General features: G+C 39.5%; 2 long non-coding RNA genes across 2 annotated transcripts; both read right to left on the reverse strand.

Annotated features, from left to right (window-relative positions):
* Positions 1-365: 365 nt before the first annotated feature.
* On the reverse strand, positions 366-15573 carry LOC127417756 (uncharacterized). The gene is made up of 2 exons (XR_007893332.1): positions 11710-15573; positions 366-3796 (listed from the first exon to the last, which is right to left on the reverse strand). It is a non-coding gene; the product is annotated as an uncharacterized LOC127417756 (long non-coding RNA).
* Positions 15574-16260: 687 nt separating this feature from the next.
* On the reverse strand, positions 16261-19438 carry LOC127417757 (uncharacterized). Its single transcript, XR_007893333.1, has 3 exons — positions 19382-19438; positions 19153-19218; positions 16261-18623 (listed from the first exon to the last, which is right to left on the reverse strand). It is a non-coding gene; the product is annotated as an uncharacterized LOC127417757 (long non-coding RNA).
* Between the last annotated feature and the right edge of the window lie 1107 nt (positions 19439-20545).

Genomic DNA, 20545 nt, shown 5'->3' on the forward strand with positions numbered 1-20545 from the left:
TAAATAGACTCAAAGTGAATTTTTGTTCATATTTGAAGATCAAAAAGAGTCATTTGTTTATGAGCCTATGGTATTTAACAAATAAGATTTTTAATAAAAATGCACAGTTTCTTTTTTAATCTTCAGGAAAACTAAAACTGACAATTCAGTAAGACAAAATTGGGATTCACATACCATGTCCTGACTCCTGAAGCTGATGCGAGGCCCTGTAGCAGAGAGATGTATCTGGTGTGCACTCCTCTGGCCAAATGTAGCCTATGCCTCGTGCAGTCATTCAAAAATTATCTTCCAGCCAGTGGGTAAAATTGTGTGACTAATCACCATTTACTTAACAAAATTAAAATATAGACATAACATTCCTCAAATGGTTTAAGTTGGCCTGGTTTTTATTTGGTATTTTCATGACGTATTTTATTGTCTTATTTCAATTATTACAAATGACATTATTTTAACACCTAAATAAAACGGCCTACAAATGTTGTAATTTTGTCTGGTTGTATTTTTGTATTTTATGACACATTTTAAATGTTATATTCAAACGTACAAATTACGTTATTTTAACACCTAAATAAAATGTCCCACAAAATTTGCATTTTGGTCTGGTTAAATTTTCATATTAAAAACAGATTATATTTACGTTTTTTGTCTACTTAAAGAAAACATTCAAGGTTGGTACTTTCACAACATTTTTAAAACGTTTTATTTTGCTTGTGTTATTCAGGTGTTGTTTCTGGGATGTTTTTAAAACGTTATACTGCAACATTACCTAACTGCAACATTTTGTGTTTGCTGGGTATTAAGCAGAGACAGGCCACTTCTATTAAAATGGATGGGCGGCAGCCAACGGTAAAACGGATGTAGAAAGGAAGTCCCGCCTTACAGGTAAAATAGCCAATCACCTTACAGATACAAAAATTGCCTGTCAATCAACTCGAGAACGCCATGTGCATTAGCTACACAAGACGGTAAAATTGCGTTTTTTAGCGTAATCTGAGTTAAAGATGCACAATTTATTATACCAGTTGTGACGAAATGACACGCCCCTCCAGTGGATCAACATCGCCCGAGGTGACATTTCCACGTATTTCATGTTTCCTTGTGAGCTAGATGCGATGCCGGGGATTGGAGCATGCGTCGTGGCCGACAGGCCAGGATGCCGGGCTACTATTCCCCTCGAGTGCTGAGGCCCAGGGAAGCCAGACCACTCATTTTAAATAAATGCCTCTCCGAGGCCTGACACTACACCCACTGTGCTGTCTCTTGCTCACCCTGCCACACAGTGTTGTCAGATTTTACTGCTTATTTGAAATATCTTTTATCGTAATCTTGACCAACCGTTTTGGAGATTTTGGTCTTTCCCCACTCAAGTAGATATGAGCAGCACATTCATGATGCTTGTTTACATTGAAAATAGCTGCCCAAACTGCCCAAGAGCGTTCCAAAGATGGCCGCCGAGTGGACTGACTTTCCTTGAAAAAGAGACTTTGTTGAAAGGATCTGGAAATATATTTGGACCGTTGTAATTCCTTTGTTTTTGTTTACATTCTTGAAATAGTCTATACTGAAAGTATACGTCCTGTAAAATAATGTGCAAACAAAATTGCATTGGAATGTTGAAAAGTAATTGTTGTAACTTTTTACTTGTTAAAAGTTTTAAAAGTAATTAATTTGATTACACACCATTTTGATGATGAAATAAAATTAAACTTTAAAACATGGAATTCTGGAAAAATAATTACAAAAATTAAAACAGATTTCAGTAGGGCCCTAGATAAAAACACTTAAAGGAATGTTCCGGGTTCAATACAAGTTAAGCTCAATTGACAGCATTTGTGGCATAATGTTGATTACCACAAAAATTAATTTGGACTCGTTCCTCCTTTTCTTTAAAAAAAGCACAAATCTGAGTTACAGTTAGTGACTTACAATGTCTTACAAGTTTACTTACAAGTGTGTCCAATTTTTTAACGTTAAAATACTCACTGTTTCAAAAGTATAGCCACAAGACATAAACAATATGCGTGTAAACATGATTTTGGTGTGATAAAATTGCTTACTAACCTTTTCAGTGTAGATATTGTCAATTTTACAACCTCGTTACCATGACGATATAATGTCAACAAACCCTAAAACGACTATAAAAAGTAAAATTTAAACAACTTTACAGCTCAAATAATACATGAGTTTTCACAGAAGAATTAATGTAAGTGCTTTTATAAAATTATAAGCTTCATATTTCTGTGTTTGAAACCCTCCAAATTTGGCCCAATTCACTTTCATTGTCCCCATTCACTTCCACTGTAAGTGTCTCACTCTAACCTCGATTAAAAAAAAAAAAAAAACATTTTTAAAGAAAAGGAGGAACAAGTTAATTTTTGTGGTAATCAACATTATGCCACAAATGCTGCTGACTGAGCTTAGCTTGTACTGAACCTGGAACATTCCTTTAACATTTCGCACACAAGTTTCTCCTGTACTGACGGATCTCCCAGCGTGAGTTCTTTAATGTACGCTGTATTTAAAAAAAAAAAATTAAATCTTAATTTACGCTTCTTAGCAGATGCACTGGAGGACAGATTATATCACAGAAGGTGCACTGAAGGTCCAATTATACTGTATATTATCAAACATATAATGTGGTTTTTAGATGTTTATAATGATTGATTATGATAGATAAGATAGGGTGACCATACGTACTCTTTTTTTCTGGACATGTCCTCTTTTTCGGACCTTAAAGAAGCATCCAGCCAGGATTTCTAAATTTGCGAAAATTTTCAATTTGGCTTTAGTTGCATTATGATGTGCATCTGGTCTAATACTTCATTGTGTGTGCATGCATATTTGCATTGCTTTAACCCCTCTTTGTAAGTCCCGCCTTCTCACACACTAATTGGTCGATTATAAGAGGCTTGCAGCAACTATTGGCCAAATTCCTGCCAGTCAATCTCTCCGTGAATGCGTGAAGTGCTGTTGTGTTCGGCATCAAACAGTTGCTTGACAGTAGCAGCAAATGACAGCTGAGTGGAAACAATGCCCAAATGAAAGTGCAAATTTATAGAAGATTTGCACAAAAAATTCCCATGCTTTCGTCCAGGTCGAGATCCGCGGGAAGCAGAATGTATGACATGTAAAGCTGGCACTTATGTGTCAGTTGCTAATAAAGGTGCAAGTGATTTAGAAGTGTAGCAGATCCAGTTCTGCACATAAGAAATTTCAAATCGGAGACAGCCGGATAGCTTCAAAACACAGGTGCAAAAGATGAAGCACCAGAGTTGACTTTTCCCCCCATTTGTGAAAAGCCCAAATTGACACCACAAATTTGATCATTTTCTTTACATCTCACAACACCATCTGAACTGATGAAACCTCTACCCTTCCCCAATACTGGCATAGATATGTTGTATATCTTAATGTCCGTACTGGTCACTTGCATATAACAAAATAAATTGATTCAATGTCTTAAATGATTCTATGTCTGATTCAAAAGTCAATGTCTTAAGAATGTAAGAGAAAACTGAATGTAACTGAAATGAGGAAAGTTCATTAGCTGACACTGGAAGGCAGGACTCGATCCACAGCAAGACACCTGGCAGACGACTGCAGTCGGCTTGCTAAATCCAGGTGAGTCACAGCAACAGTTCCACGTAGACGGACAACACCCGGTGATCGGCTGTGGCTGATCAGTTGTATCGAAGAAGGTCACGGCACCAGTTTTATGTAGCAGATCCTGTTCTGCACATAAGAATTTCAGACCGGAGACAGCAGGATAGCTTCAAAACACCTCCATTTATTGACCCTGGACACATATGGGACACTTGATCAGAGAAACATCCGTTGCGCTAACTTCTTCCCACGTTAAACACAATATTGACTGGAAGAAGAGAAGGAGAAAATGTGCGTCTTGCCTCGCCAGCATCCATTCGCGGTCTGAGGCTGATGTATTAGGATTATATATGTTTAACATTATGTAATACACATTCATTGTAAATCCCAACTCATCCAACACAAAATTTTAGTGTAGAGTCTACACAAATGGTCAGAAATATCAAAATGACAAACATTTTTATGTTCACTTGACACAAAAACACATATCATGTTAGTTTGACATATTTTTTTAATGTTAAGTCAACAAGTTTTCATTTTTGAGTTAACTGTACTAAGATTTATAAAGCACATATAGCCTAATGTGCTCAAGTTCAATTAACAACACATACATTGTGCACTTAGCATAAAATTTAACAGTCGACTGAACACAATTTTTTGTTTTGTTTTTATGTAGTCATTTTGCTACTCAATAAAATGAATACTTCACTCACTTCACTGTTGTGTAACTTGAAATCTTTGACTTATACCAAGCAAAGTGATTGCAAAAGCATAACTTGCAAGACAACAAGTTGGTATGCGTCGTGAACAAGTTCAAAGTAAACAAGTTTACTTTGAAACTGGCATGCAGGACCTCAGACATAATGGTAAAATTATAGGCAGTTTAGGCAGAAAGTTACTGTGAAAGTTACTCATTTACCAAAATGTAATAAAAAAAAATAAAAATGTTCAATGTTCCTGACATTTACTGTGCATGATGTGCAATGTAAAAGTCAGATAGTGAAGAGAAATAGTTTGTTTTTAAAGGAAAGCCGCAAATTTGTCTAGATTTGAAATTTTAGGCGGCCAACAATAGGTAACCTAGGAGGTTATTAACTGACACTTTGATCGGGCCGCTGCCAGCCAATGAGTGCCAGCCAGCAGGACACAATCGTATTCAGTTTGTTGGTGCCGCTGGACTGACTCGAGCACAGTGGATAGAGAGGCTCGCATCGAACCTTAACGGTAAAGTTATAAAATTATTTTCTTTATCAATTTTGTTATATTGTTGTATAGCTAAAGTTAAGATGTTACATAGCTATGTGTAATATTTGACCAGAAATATCCAGACTTTGAACATGCTTAGAATTGCAGTGATATTAAATCAAAAACCAATTACCTGATGAAGAACAGCGTCACTTCACCTTGCAATCTGCCTTTTGCCAGTAACTTTTGTCATGTCTAATAATGCACTTTAGTTTGTTAATACAGACTACATGCCGTCTGTCGTGAACCTGACAGTGATAGTTGTAAAGAATTTCTCAACAACATCTTTCCCTATTTTTTTTTCCGCCCAATACCTTAAATTTATCATAGAATTTAACTAAATTTTCAATTGCAAATTGCTTTTAAATTGTATCTTTAACACTGCATACTCCCGCGTGCACTTTGTAGTTCGTGTGTGCCACGGAGGTGACATGCAGTACTAAATATAGTAACTGCAAATTAAAGATGTTTTTTTATTGCTGTTGTTTATTTGATGGAAATCATGCAGTCATTTTCAGTTTTTGATGCCCACAAAAACAATTTTAACCATTTTTTCATTTTTATTTTTATAAATTGTTTCAGATTGAAGGAAGTAATTCAGTGAATTGATAGACATAAGTGTGTAGTCACACCACATTCATAGCATATCAACTCGTAACAACTTACGAGTGTTCACATCACAGGGCAACTCAAGACTGTTGTGATTACAGAGTTTGTCAGGTAAGGATTTTAAATAATGTGCCTTGACAGTGTAACACCTTATCACTGACTCTGGCTAATGTGAGATATTTGTATTTGCTTAATTTTGCAAAATGTTAGTGGCTGTACCTGATTTCCACTCAGTTGACATGCCACAGAGAAGGGGGATTTATTTTTTTGTTCAGGAGACTTGACCAGTTGTTTTCCAGGCAAAGTTACAGTCTTGCAAAACTTCAAGGAAGGTCTACACCGAGGACTGGTAAGTGTATCAGTGACATCTCTTGATTCTTTTTATTCTTGACTTCTTTTTATTCTTTGATACTATGTTTTAACAGTGAAGAACTGTTATAGAAGTTAGCAGTCATGCAGGCCACAGCAAATTCTTTTTTCAATCCACATTTTTGAAGATTATGCTGAAGTTTCAAAATTTTGTGGACTTGTAAACTCTGCGATTTCCAATGTCAATCTAAAAACAGTCTTCTCCATCATTATCATCTTGTACATAGTCAGCATAGCAGAATCAGTCCCTTGCCATGTTTATATGACACCTGTGTGTGCACCTTTAACTCATAATGCATTGAAAATTAATCTTTCCATAGATGAAATGCATGTATTTATAGAGTATGCAGTTCATTTGTTATTTTATTTATCACTGTTTGTTTTTTATATATTTATACTTAATTGTTTGTTCTTGTTAACAAAGAGATACACAAACTGTGAGATATTAATATTGATGTTGAGAGGGGGTGATTGAGGTGACATTGCTTTTGTCAGGTTTTTGCAGAATACCAACGCATCAGCAACCAGCAGCTGCAAGGTGAACTGTTTTCTGCACTGGATCAACACACTGATCGTTTGCTGACTATAGCCAGAGGTATGCAGGGAAAATCTGGTCGAAGTGCCCAGAAGACCTCTACCATCTTGAAGTTATATTCTCATGTAAATAATCTTCGAATGTTCTGAGCCAATCCAAAGGATTGGCTTTATGGCTGACTCTGGGCATATTTTAATGGATCAATATTGGCTATAATAATGAAATCCTATTCTTTCTTTACTTAACTGTAATGTGTAAACTGTTGCAGTGCTGCTCTCCTTTACAACATCCTACACAGTGCAGCATTTCACTGCATATGCAAGTGAAAATAAGTGTTCCTGCTTTTCACTCAGCCCAAAGTGCCCAATTTTTCTATCGTTCTTCTGGGACACTAAACTAGTTATTTTTCCTGTCCTCTTTAAGAAAGCTACAATCCTTCACAGCTTCAACCAAATTAGTGCGAGTATATGAATGTGAAACATTATTTGGGTGTATGAGGGACTAAGTTATGACATCACAGTTGGTAAAATGCACTGATTGTAACTAACTGATATTCTCCTCTCTTTTTTTGTACACTGCTCTTTCATTTTAAGATTAAAGTTTTAAATGGCATCAGTATCAGGATCAAGAAGTTTGTATAAAATGTCAAATTTAGTATCTATTACTGTTATTCATGGTGTCCGATACATATTTATTCAACATTTAGATAAAGTATTGGACTATAAATAAATGAAGATCAGAACTCTGTTGTTAAAGGCCTGTTAAAGGACGGTCGTGGTCAGAAAAAAGAAAAATCATCTCAATCCAAGACTGGCTGATGCAAGGTGGCAGTACATATGATTGGTATTTTAGCATTTTATATTTTTTTCCTTTATGTTTTACTGCAGCAAACACGAGACATCAATGTGGACCAGATTGCAGTTCTGCGGTGCCTACCAGCACTGCTCCAAGAACAGAGAGCTGTTCTACACTTGCAAGGTGGGTTTTAACTGACAGATTTAAACTGATAATACAAGTTTCATGTTTACCAAAAGCAAAAAAAAAAAAAAAAAAAAAAAAAAAAAAAAAAAATATATAAAGAATTCAAAAAATTGAAGATTTACTATTTTTAATTTTAAAATTAATTCATGGTTTTTGGGACATTTTTCAGGAGGATGCAGAGCAAGGTCCAACCATTGAGAGATCTGCTGCCATTGTCTCTATCATAGCTGACAACGAGGATGTAAGCATGGTGCCATTCCATCCTCGTGAAGTCAAGATCATACTTGATGTTGGAGCTGTCTTGGAGGGGACTGAGTGCTGGCCTGATGCATTAATTTATTTGTATGGCTTGCTGTATGTCCACCATGCTGAGTACCCAAAAGGCATGTGGCATACTTTCGAGTTTATTCAGAAAGTCCTGCTTAATTTGGATGGAGAGAAACTGAAACCAAAGACACTTGCCTTAAAAAATAAGCTTTAACAGACGTACATAAAGTCTTGCAGACTTGTTGAAAATGTTAGTTTTGCTGAAAAATGTACCTTAAGTTTGTTTTAGTAAAAGTATTTGTTTTTTGTTGAACAGGTTGTCAAATGCACACACAGATTTTAAGGTTAAAGTTGTTAAATCTGGGTTAAGGTTGTTTTTAGGTTGTTAAAACCTTGTAAATATTCCAAGGAAACTATAGTGTTTCATACAATACCAAGTTTGGTAATGTTGGCAAAACGTCAAAAAATATTGAACTATTAGAAGTCTTATAGATAGATAACTGAATAGTTTTCAGTATTGATGTTGAGATGCTGGTCATGATTTTGACCTTAAAGGAATAGTTCACCCAAAAATGAAAATGTGCTGATAATTTACTCACCCTCAGGCCATCCAAGATGTATCTGAGTTTCTTACTTTATCAAAACAGAATTTAAGACTTTTAAGATTTCATTTCAGGCCTCCTTTAAACAATGCAAGTGAATGTACTCCATTTTTTTTTGATGGTCCAAAATGCATATTTAGGGTGCATCAAAATAATCCACACGACTCCAGTCAACAAATAAAGTTCTTCTGAATGCAAACGATTGATTATTTTTAGAAACAAAACAATACGTATATACTTTTTAACTCCAAATGTTTGCTTCTGTACATCTCTGTGACGCACGCTCATGAGAGGGATGACGTAAGCTCATTGGTAAGGTCACGCGTCACGTGGAGGAGTCAGGAAGCACGTCATTGTTTACATTGTTTTATTTTTACAATTATTATTTGGAAATTTATTTTATATTGTTTTGAAATTGTTTTGGTTTGTGAACAGCACAAGTTTCTCTTGTAAACAATGACATGCTTCCTGACTCCTCCACGTGACCTTACCAACGAGCTTACATCATCCCTCTCATGAGCGCACGTACATCACAGATGTACGGAAGTGAACATTTGTAGTTAAAAAGTATATAAGTATTGTTTTGTTTCTAAACAATCAATCGTTTGCATTCAGAAGAACCTTATTTGTCTACTGGAGTCGTGTGGATTATTTTGATGCACCCTAAATATGCATTTTGGACTGTCAAAAAATGGAGGACATTCACTTGCATTGTTTAGAGGAGGCGGCCTGAAATGAAATCCTAAAAATCTTAAATTCTGTTTTGATGAAGAAAGAAACTCAGATACATCTTGGATGGCCTGAGGGTGAGTAAATTATCAGCACATTTTCATTTTTAGGTGAACTATTCATTTAATGTTCTAAAATGAGCTGCCATGTTTTGCAGTTTGCACAATTAAAAAAAGAACACTTCAAACACAGAACACTTTCATAATTTACTTTTTGTGTTATGTTATTTCGTATTAGCAGTGAGATTGTAGAAACAACATGGACTGCAACATGGGAGTTCGTAAGCATAGTATAATGTGCTGAGATGAGTTTGTAATCATAGTATAATGTTCCGAGATTCATAATTTTAAATTGTGTTCCAAACTAGATATTTTTTGCTTAATGCACGCAATGACAGATGTTTTATAACTGGACATTTTTGTGTGCAGTCGTTTTCAAAAAATCTTTTGAGTAAGCAAATTAGAATTTAGCTAAAAAAAAAAAAAAGTTAATTTAACATTCAAATTAAAATATATAAATGTTTGCATGTAAAATTACTAAGTTGTGAGACAATTTTATTTGTGTTTAGTAAACAAAAAAAGACATCCATTGACTTGGTACATTTATGTCTTGTAAAATAATATATTCCCTGTTAATACAGTGCATCCAGAAAGTATTCACAGCGCTTCACTTTTTCCACATTTTGTGTTACAGCCTTATTCCAAAATGGATTAAATTCATTATTTTCCTCAAAATTCTACAAACAATACCCCATAATGACAACGTGAAAGAAGTTTGTTTGAAATCTTTACAAATTTAAAAAAAATAGAAAAAAAAAAAAAAAAAAAATAAAAAAAATCACATGTACATAAGTATTCACAGCCTTGCCATGACACTCAAAATTGAGCTCAGGTGCCTCCTGTTTCCACTGATCATCCTTGAGATGTTTCTACAACTTGATTGGAGTCCACCTGTGGTAAATTCAGTTGATTGGACATGATTTGGAAAGGCACACCTCTGTCTATATAAAGGTCCCACAGTTAACAGTGCATGTCAGAGAACAAACCAAGCCATGAAGTCCAAGGAATTGTCTGTAGACCTCCAAGACAGGATTGTATCGAGGCACAGATCTGGGGAAGGGTACAGAAAAATTTCTGCAGCATTGAAGGTCCCTCCATCATCCGTAAATGGAAGAAGTTTGGAACCAGAACTCTTCCTAGAGCTGGCCGCCCAGCCAAACTGAGCGATTGGGGGAGAAGGGCCTTAGTCAGGGAGGTGACCAAGAACCCGATGGTCACACTGACAGAGCTCCAGCATTTCTCTGTGGAGACAGGAGAACAACCTTCTCTGCAGCACTCCACCAATCAGGCCTGTATGGTAGAGTGGCCAGACGGAAGCCACTCCTCAGTAGAAGGCACATGCCAGCCCGCCTGGAGTTAGCCAAAAGGCTCTCAGACCATGAGAAACAAAGATTGAACTCTTTGGCCTGAATGGCAAGCGTCATGTCTGGAGGAAACCAGGCACCGCTCATCACCTGGCCAATACCATCCCTACAGTGAAGCATGGTGGTGGCAGCATCATGCTGTGGGGATGTTTTTCAGCGGCAGGAACTGGGAGACTAGTCAGGATCGAGGGAAAGATGAATGCAGCAATGTACAGAGACATCCTTGATGAAAACCTGCTCCGGAGTGCTCTGGACCTCAGACTGGGGCGAAGGTTCATCTTCCAACAGGACAACGACCCTAAGCACACAGCCAAGATAACAAAGGAGTGGCTCCGGTACAACTCTGTGAATGTCCTTGAATGGCCCAGCCAGAGCCCAGACTTGAACCCGATTGAACATCTCTGGAGAGATCTGAAAATGGCTGTGCACCGACGCTCTCCATCCAACCTGATGGAGCTTGAGAGGTCCTGCAAAGAAGAATGGGAGAAACTGCCCAAAAATAGGTCTGCCAAGCTTGTAGCATCATACTCAAAAAGACTTGAGGCTGTAATTGGTGCCAAAGGTGCTTCAACAAAGTATTGAGCAAAGGCTGTGAATACTTATGTACATGTGATTTATTTTTTATTTTTTTATAAATTTGCAAAGATTTCAAACAAACTTCTTTCACGTTGTCATTATGGGGTATTGTTTGTAGAATTTTGGAATAAGGCTGTAACATAATGATGTGGAAAAAGTTGAGCGCTGTGAATACTTTCCGGATGCACTGTATGACAAAATTCTGTGCTCTAGAAACACAGATTATTTGATTATGTGATTAAAAATAATGTTGAACCGACAGAAATTTCCCATCAGATAAGGGTCACATCACATTTAATTTGTCAAGTGTACTCAAAACTTTCATGTTACTGTGCTGGACTAAACTAAAAATTTTGGCAAGCCATTTCCAAAAGAGAATTTTAAGTAGAGTGAGTGAGTTGGGATTTACAGTGTTAAAGCAAATAACAAGACATTGCTGTTATATTAAAAGGAAAATAAAGAAATTAAATAAAATGGCTGGTTGTGTATTCTTCCTCTGACTATTACTATCTCCACATGTATTATTAACAATGAATGATGTGTGAAACAATCATAACAATCATCTCAAACAATCATATTCACATTATACTCTGTAGAACCGCAAAAACCAGCATAACAGTTGGATATAAAGCAATTGAATGTATTACATTGTTAGAGAAAGTAATAAAATAAAGATAGAATCTGTACAAAAGCCCAATCCACATACATTGTCATCCGAATTACACAAATTAGATCACTTTATACTGTTTGGGTTAAAGAATTGAACATACCTGGAAACATATGGGACACTTGATCAGAGAAACATCCGTTGCGCTAACTTCTTCCCACGTTAAACACTGCACAAACCACTAGTTAGTTAGCTCCACGTGCGTCAGACAAAAGTCACATAAAACTCACAAAGTAACCAATACACAAAAATACATTTGTATACTTGACTCAGAACACATTCTGTTTGATATTTAATGAACTTTAACCGAATTAATACTTTTAAACATACCAATAGTGACTGAAAGAAGAGAAGGAGAAAATGTGCTTCTTGCCTCGCCAGCGTCCATTTGCGGTCTGAGGCGAAAGTAATTCATGCGCTCCCCAAAGGCATAGCACGCAACACCGATAAGCGTCCCACTTGAACAAAACACCTTAATTGATAGTTCCTAACAACAATAACATTGCATGACCCGTATAGGTATTTAATACATAATGAAACCAAATGTCTTTAACTCATGGAAAAATAGTTTTGGGAAGTTCATTACATAGAAATAAAATACAATTAATATTTCACTCTTCCCAACAGGCTACATTCACCCCCCTAAACTTCACAAAACTAGTCAAACACTAGTGACTAAATTACACTGGGGATGTGATCACACTTTGACAAAATCACAGTATCTGCACGCAACATATGTTACCCATCTCACTGGGTGAGCGACAAAAGAAAGTTGGCCAGACTCTCAAGTGTCTGCCCGCAAAAAGAAGTGCCATAAACACTACTTCACAGATACTCAAAATGATCACCACTTATGTTGTACCCCAGATGAATAACACTGACAGGGAACTCATAACTCCCACTTAAGAAGCTTTTGACCTTAGAAGGCTGAGGGAAGGGCTACGCAGTAAGGTAGTCTGGGTCATAATTTGAATCAGTCTATTAACTGGTTTTACCAATCTGCCAGCCCTTGTTCTGACTGTGTGAGCTATTTCAGACAAAGGCTGAACCACCTCTCCAGGAACTCTGTCAGGTGGTATTGACTCTTCCATGTCATGTTCAACTTCCTCAACATTCATATCAGAAGGGTCAGGTTCAGAACTCTGAACTCTCTCTCGACATGCTCCGATCCTGGTCCAGAACTTGGATCACTGGTTTCCTCTTCCATTGATGGACTCGATAGATAAGCTGGAGAATGGAGTAGTTCATCAATCTCATTACCAGCATCCTCTAATTCATTTAAAGTAGTGTCGATCATGGAGTCGTCAGTCTCACAGTCCGACTTGAAGTCATCGAAGGCCGGATCTACACAGTCCTCCCTCTCGTCAACAGGCAAGAAATTTGCTCGCAACAACAAGTTCATGTGAACCACCTTCTCCTGATTGGTCCTGGAGTTCCTTACATGGTATGACATCTTGTATCCACAGACACCACAACATGCAAGGTTGAGTCCCATTTGTCAGCTAATTTGCACCATCCACGCTCTCCTTTGTTGGCGAGCAATACATAGTTTCCTTCCTCAATGTCTCGGCCTTTGACGTCTTTGTTGTAATGCTCAGTTTGTCGTTGTTGACTCACAGTGTTGTTGGCCTGAGCAAGTAACATAACTTAATTGAGAACGTCCTTCATTTTCCTTACATACTGGTCATAGTCCGTGACGTCGTTATCCCGATCCACGCTCTGGAACATCAAATCGACAGGCAATCTGGGAATCCGACCATACATGAGGAAAAACAGGGCAAAGCCAGTTGACTCATGGGCAGTACAGTTGTAAGCGAATGTCAGGGTTTCCAGCATTTGCGGCCAGTCCTGTTTGGCTCTTGGAGGTAATGCCCTGATCATATTACCCAAGGTGCGATTGAACCTCTCGACTTGGCCATTACCCATCAGGTGATATGCCGTGATTCGTGACTTCTGTTTGCCAGCAATCTGCAATAGTTCCTTGATCAACCTGCTTTCAAAGTTCGCTCCTTGGTCTGAGTGGATTCTTTGTGGAAATCCATAAACACAAAAGAACTTACCCCATAAGTGACGAGCGACTTGGGATGCTGACTGGTTCTTGCAGGGAAACGCATTTGCCAAACTCGTAAAGTGGTCCGTTACCACAAGTACATCAATGCTCTTGCCAGAAGAATCCTCGGCAGACCAGAAGTCTATACAGACTAATTCTAATGGACTGACAGTTCAGATGCTTTCTAAATGGGCTCTCCCCTCTGGTTCAGGGGTTTTACTGACCACACAACGTTGACAGCGTCTCACATACTCTCAGGTGTCACTCTCCAAACCAACCCATTAAAATCTCTGTCTAGCCAAAGAAAATGTTCTTCCTTGACCTTGATGGCTTGCCTCGTCATGGATGCCACGCAAGACTTCACTGACCAGTGGGGAACTATGAACTGGTAACGTGTAAACAGTCACTGGATCCTTGCAGACATGGTACAGTATGCCATCCAACAGCTTTAATCTGTCCCATTGCTTCAACAGTTTCAAGGCCTTGTAAGGTTCCTTAGCTCTTTCTCTCAGAGATGGTCTCTTACCTCAGCACACATAGAAGAGAACTCTTGAAAGCACGTGGTCACCTTCTTGCCTCTCTCGAAGCTCCTCCATTGAGTAGATGGGTAAGGGGTTCTGACCAGCAGGCATCATCCGTTTGGTTTCTTGAGCAAGCCAGGAAATGACTCTCCCCTCTGCTCCCACTTCCTACTTAGCATGAGCTTCAAAGATAGCAGAGACCTGATCAGAAGACAAGGAACTTTTCTCCAATGAATGTCCAACACACTGGCTATTTGCACGGAGCCTAAAGGAATCCTGTACTGTGTCTTCTCTTATCTGTTCAGACTGTTCAAGTAAAAGGTTGTAAGGCTCTGCCACTAGTCTCTGACTCAGTCTTTGACTGGAAACAAACGGCTTATGGCTCAGAGCATCGGCAACCACATTTTTGGTGCCAGGTATGTACTGGATATCAAAAGAGTACGGGGCCAACTTAGCTACCCACCTCTGTTCGCACGCGTCTAGTTTCGGCTTCGTTAAAATATAGGTCAACGGATTATTGTCCATCCAGACTGTGAAAGGGTGTCCCAGACAGACCATTTCAACGCCAGAAACTCAAGACAGTGCACAGGGTAGTTGGAATGAGCTCGCGTAAGTGCCTTACTTGCAAAGGCAATGGGCCATGCCTTGGACTCTCCTTCAGGGACTTGTGATAATACAGTCCCTATACCATCCAAGGAGGCATCTGTAGAGAGGATAAATGGCCAGGTGAAATCAGGGTGCGCCAACACTACAGAGTTCACAAGAGCCGACTTAAGCTGTTAAAAGGATAGAACACATTTTCTTGTCCAATCTAACGGGCCGAGTTTCCTGAAAGCAGCGCCACCCTTTGAGTAGCCCTTTTTCTTTTTGGCTGTGGCGGTTAGCATGAAGAGTGGTTTAGCGATGCTAGAAAAGTTAGGGATGAACCGTTGGTAATACATGACCATACCCAAAAAGGACTTGATCTTTCTTTGGGAAGGTGAGACCCCATCATCCATTTCAGTGACGGACGTAATGGCTGCAATTTTGTCGGGATCAGTCGCGATTCCATTCTCATTCACAACATGGCCAAGGAACCTGACGCTCCGCCTAGGAAGTAGCATTTCTTAGGCGCCAACTTCAACCCATGAGCACTCAATCTCTCGAGGACCATCTCCAACCTCTCCAGGGCCTTTTCTTCATTGGGAGCTACCACTAGGAGATCATCCAAGTAATACAGCAGGGTAACGAAGTTTTGGTCACCAAATATACTCATCATAAGCCGCATGAAACTAGCTGGGCTGTTGCATAGTCCCTGCGGAAGACGATTGAACTCGTAGAGCCCTAGAGGTGTGGTAAATGCTTTAAGTTTCTTGTCTTCCTCACACATGGAGATGTTGTAGACGCCAGATGTGAGGTTCAGTGCAATGGACAACGCATTCCCTCCCAGAGCAGTGAGACATTCGGCTTGATGAGGAAGAGGGTATGCGTCCTTTATAGTGCATGAATTTAGCCAGCGGTAGTCAACGCAGATACGGAGGTCGCCACTCTTCTTCCACACGAGAACCAAGGGAGAGGCCCACTCGCTGCTGGATTTACGAATGATGTCGTGCTCTTCCATCTCTGACAGTACTTGCCGTAACTTCTGATAGTGCCCTGGCGGCACACGCCGATAAGGCAAACGGAAAGGCCGGTTGTCAGACAGATGGATGCGATGCACAAAGCCTTCTGCTCTCCCGCAGTCTAGCTTGTGCTTTGAGAATACATGTTCATACTTCTGGACCAAGCGCAATAACTGACTTTTCCATTGAAGTGACACTTTGCAAGAGTCAATGTCCAAGTCACTCAATCCTATCTTCTGCAAGATGTTATGGAAGTCTGGGTCGGGTGATCCGTCATGCACAGTTTGACTCTGGGCTTTAACAGCCTCGAAGGGTCGCTCTGCATACATTTCCAAATCTTCCAACGCCACACAAGGAGAAACGATTACTACTTTAGAGTGATGGGCTTGTCATACGGGTTAAGCATCCAAACTGACACCCATCTATCAGCGGTCATGGAAACCACCACGCGTCCGATGATGACATCCTTCTAATGGGTTGGCGACTTAGTTGGTTCAATCAGCACCACACTGCCCTCTGAAATAGGTGTTGTAGTAGGGAGCTTGGCCCACACCAGGTGCTCCTGCTTTGGCAGCAACGTAACAGCTTGTACTAATCTGGCAGTTCCAATGTCAGGCATCTCATCGCCTCTCCATCTGTTAAGAACCAGAAAGTACATTAAGGAACTGTTCTACTTCAGCATCTTTCGTTGAATCAGGCCTATTCACAACATGCCAGTATGTGGGGTTCTGCTTAAACTGGCTCAAGATAAATTTAAGGACGTTGGTGCCCAGTATCAACTCATCCCGTTGTCCCATAACAACCAGCGTAGGTACACTGACTTCATACTCATACACTCTCATCTTCAGCTGGTATGTACACTTTGGCGCAACCTGAACTCCACCACATCCAACCGGCATAATATTGGCCTGCCTCTTGCACTGGTCCAGTGACAACCCAGCATCCAATAAACGGGATTCCGCAACTTCACTGATGGCAGCATCCAATAAACGGGATTCCGCAACTTCACTGATGGTGCAAGCCATAGAGACACCGTCTAACAAGGCTCTTAGAGGAATGCTGTCATTGACTAAAATGTCAGTATAGAAAAGGCTGTCTGCCCCTGCCAACTGGGTCACGTTCTGAAACAGAACCACATTATCACTTGTCACTGACTTACAAGTCAACTCGTATGTGCTTGATGCATCATATTGGAGGGTCTGAACATCTTCACCCACACCATCCCACCCAAGTACGGGTGTGTCAGTTTCCCTGAATCTGAGTGCGGCTCCCAGACTTGACATCTGGATGGATGAGACCAAGAAGGCAACTGTGGTCTATCTGGAGCAGCCTGTGCATTAGTGCGGTCGAGCATCCTTTCCAGCATACTGAGCACTCGATCTAACGTACCCGTGTTAATCAAGGCCGTGTGTGGAGGCGCTGTGGCAATCTCAGGCTTTGTGGTCTGGGTACTGGTTTTGCACGCTGCTGCGTTCACTGCAGTATTGCCCACAGTAGTGGTCTCTGTGTGGCTGACGGCGGCATTTGCTACTTGTAACAAATGGCCAGGGAGAGAGTAAGGATGTGGTTTCTTCATTCTCAGCTCCCTTTGATGTTCATCAATAGCTTCTTGCACCTCTGCTGATAACCACTTGGTGATAGGCTTGTACCTAAACACATTAGAAAGTTCAACATTAGGGCAGTTTCTAATAAACATCATCGCAATTTCCTGTGAAATGTTCTTCATTCGACTAACCTGCTTATGCTATCAGCGATTTTGGCCGCATTATTGAGATGGACCCAGTAGTCGACGGGGCTTTCTTTGGCATATGGCAGTGTAGAATAGAAGTCTGCCAGTGGAAGACAAGACTCAGGGCTCTCACTAGCGTAAGAGCATTTTGTAAATGGTTTCAGGGGTAACAACCATGTCAGGTGAGGGATTACTTTTTAGCCCTACTTTGACAATGTTTTTAGCTCTACCCAAAAGGTGGATCAGAACCTCATTGGCATGCTCTGCTTTAGGGCAATCACACTTTCGTAAGTATACCTCCATTAACTCTATCCACTCATGAACAGTGTGTTTATCTGTACCATCACCACAGAAAATGGGAGGTTCTCTATTGTCGGATTGTACAATCAAATTCAACCTGGATAAATCAGAAGTAGTGCTAGCTGGCTCGCTTTTAACTTTCTCAGGGGTAATCTGATGGCCCAGAGCAGGAGTACGATCAGCTAAGAGCCAGTCCAAAATACTATCTCCAATTTGGCTACCAAGCTCCTCGAGTAGCTCTGTTATCTGCAAACAAGAATCATCACTGATTGGGGCAGGTGCAAAAGATGAAGCACCAGAGTTGACTTTTCCCCTCATTTGTGAAAAGCCCAAATTGACATCACAAATTTGATCATTTTCTTTACGTCTCACAGCACCATCTGAACTGATGAAACCTCTACCATTCCCCAATACTGGCGTAGGCATGTTGTATCTCTTAATGTCCGTACTGGTCACTTGCATATAACAAAATAAATTGATTTAATGTCTTAATGATTCTACATCTGATTCAAAAGTCAATGTCTTAAGAATGTTAGAGAAAACTGAATGTAACTGAAATGAGGAAAGTTCATTAGCTGACAATGGAAGGCAGAACTCGATCCACAGCAAGACACCTGGCAGACGACTGCAGCCGGCTTGCTGAATGCAGGGAAGTCACAGCAACAGTTCCACGTAGACGGACAACACCCGCCGATCGGCTGCAGCTGATCAATTGTATCCAAGAAGGTCACGGCACCAGTTTTATGTAGCTGATCCAGTTCTGCACATAAGAATTTCAGATCGGGGATAGCTTCAAAACACCTCCATTTATTGACCCTGGAAACATATGGGACACTTAGTCAGAGAAACATCCATTGCGCTAACTTCTTCCCAAGTTAAACACAATAGTGACTGGAAGAAGAGAAGGGGAAAATGTGCGTCTTGCCTCGCCAGCATCTGTATTAGGATTATATATGTTTAACATTATGTAATACACATTAAAGCAAATAACAAGACATTGCTGTTACATTAAAATAAATAATTAAATGGCTGGTTGTGTATTCTTTCTCTGACAATTACTATCTCCACATGTATTATTAACAATGAATGATGTGTGAAAATAATGTTCATAAGAACCAACATACAAACATTCCCTCAAAACAGTCATACATATTCACATTATACTCTGTAGAACCGCAAAAACCAGCGTAACAGTTGGATATAAAGCAATTGAATGTATTACAGAGTAAGAGAAAGTAATAAAATAAAGATAGAATCTGTATAAAAGCACAATCCACATACATTGTCATCTGAATTACACAAATTAGATTACTTTATACTGTTTGGGTTAAAGAATTGAACATACCTGGAAACATACGAGACACTTGATCAGAGAAACATCCGTTGCGCTAACTTCTTCCCACGTTAAACACTGCACAAACCACTAGTTAGTTAGCTCCACGTGCGTCAGACAAAAGTCACATAAAACTCACATAAAGTAACCAATACATAAAAATACATTTGTATACTTGACTCAGAACACATTCCGTTTGATATTTAATTAACTTTAACCGAATTAATACTTTTAAACATACCAATAGTGAACGGAAGAAGAGAAGAGGAAAAATGTGCGTTTTGCCTCGCCAGCATCCATTCGCGGTCTGAGGATAATGTAACTCACGCAATCCCCAAAGGCATAGCGCGCAACACCGATAAGCGACCCACTTGAACAAAACACCTTAATTGATAGTTCCTCCCAACAATAACATTGCATGACCCGTATAGATATTTAATACATAATGAAACCAAATGTCTTTAACTCATGGAAAAATAGTTTTGGGAAGTTCATTACATAGAAATAAAATACAATTCATATTTCACTCTTCCCAACAGGCTACAGAAGCACACGTTAGCTCTGCGAAGCATAAAGGCTCAGCATAAAAGGTTATCACATTGCTTCATTTTCAGTAAATGAAGGTGCACTCATGGCATCAAATATTTTATTTTAGTACATGGACATTCAAAACAATGTTGGAAATTTGTATTTATTTATATATATTTAGGTTATGCTATAGAGTGTCTTTTTCACTGTATTAAAGTTTGCATTCATAGTAACACTGTTTTGAACCCTGTTATCCCCCCGGTGAAAAAAAAAAAGGTGTCGTCTTTTTGGAAAACCAGAATATGGTCACCCTAGATAAGATGCGATTATGAAACCACTTGCCGGCTATGTGCACCGCCATATTGTCATTGCAATGCGAGATGGGATTCAGAGTTTGTGGCGTCATAGAAGGAGGAGCATAGAAGGTTCTAAAAAACTAGCACTTACACTTTTCCAACCAAGTGGTTAGAATGAGTGATGGACAGAATGGGAGAAGGCTCGAGTGGACAAACTAGTTTGTATATTCTTTGTCTGATGTCAGAAAACAGCGCTGCATCACTGCATCAAAATAGTGCGCTCTGATGGTAACGGCTTTATACTTCTATTTAGCGATTGAATGTTTGTGAACATTTGCAAAATAGCACTCTCAACTGGCAACTGTTATGATCAACATGGCATAAAAATGGCATTAAGCCTCAATAATTTGCTTCAACTACAACAGCATGAGAATGAGAAAATGATTGACAGGCAGAAAGCGTCAGAGGCCGCAGCCCGTGGACACATTTTTGTTTACTGTTTACAGAGTCTAGTGCTGTCACAGAGCCCGGTGAGATATCGCCTCATCCAAGATGACGATGAGTCTGCATACAGAAGGAAG

The sequence above is a fragment of the Myxocyprinus asiaticus genome, chromosome 27 (assembly GCF_019703515.2).
Source record: "Myxocyprinus asiaticus isolate MX2 ecotype Aquarium Trade chromosome 27, UBuf_Myxa_2, whole genome shotgun sequence".
Lineage (NCBI taxonomy): Eukaryota > Metazoa > Chordata > Actinopteri > Cypriniformes > Catostomidae > Myxocyprinus > Myxocyprinus asiaticus.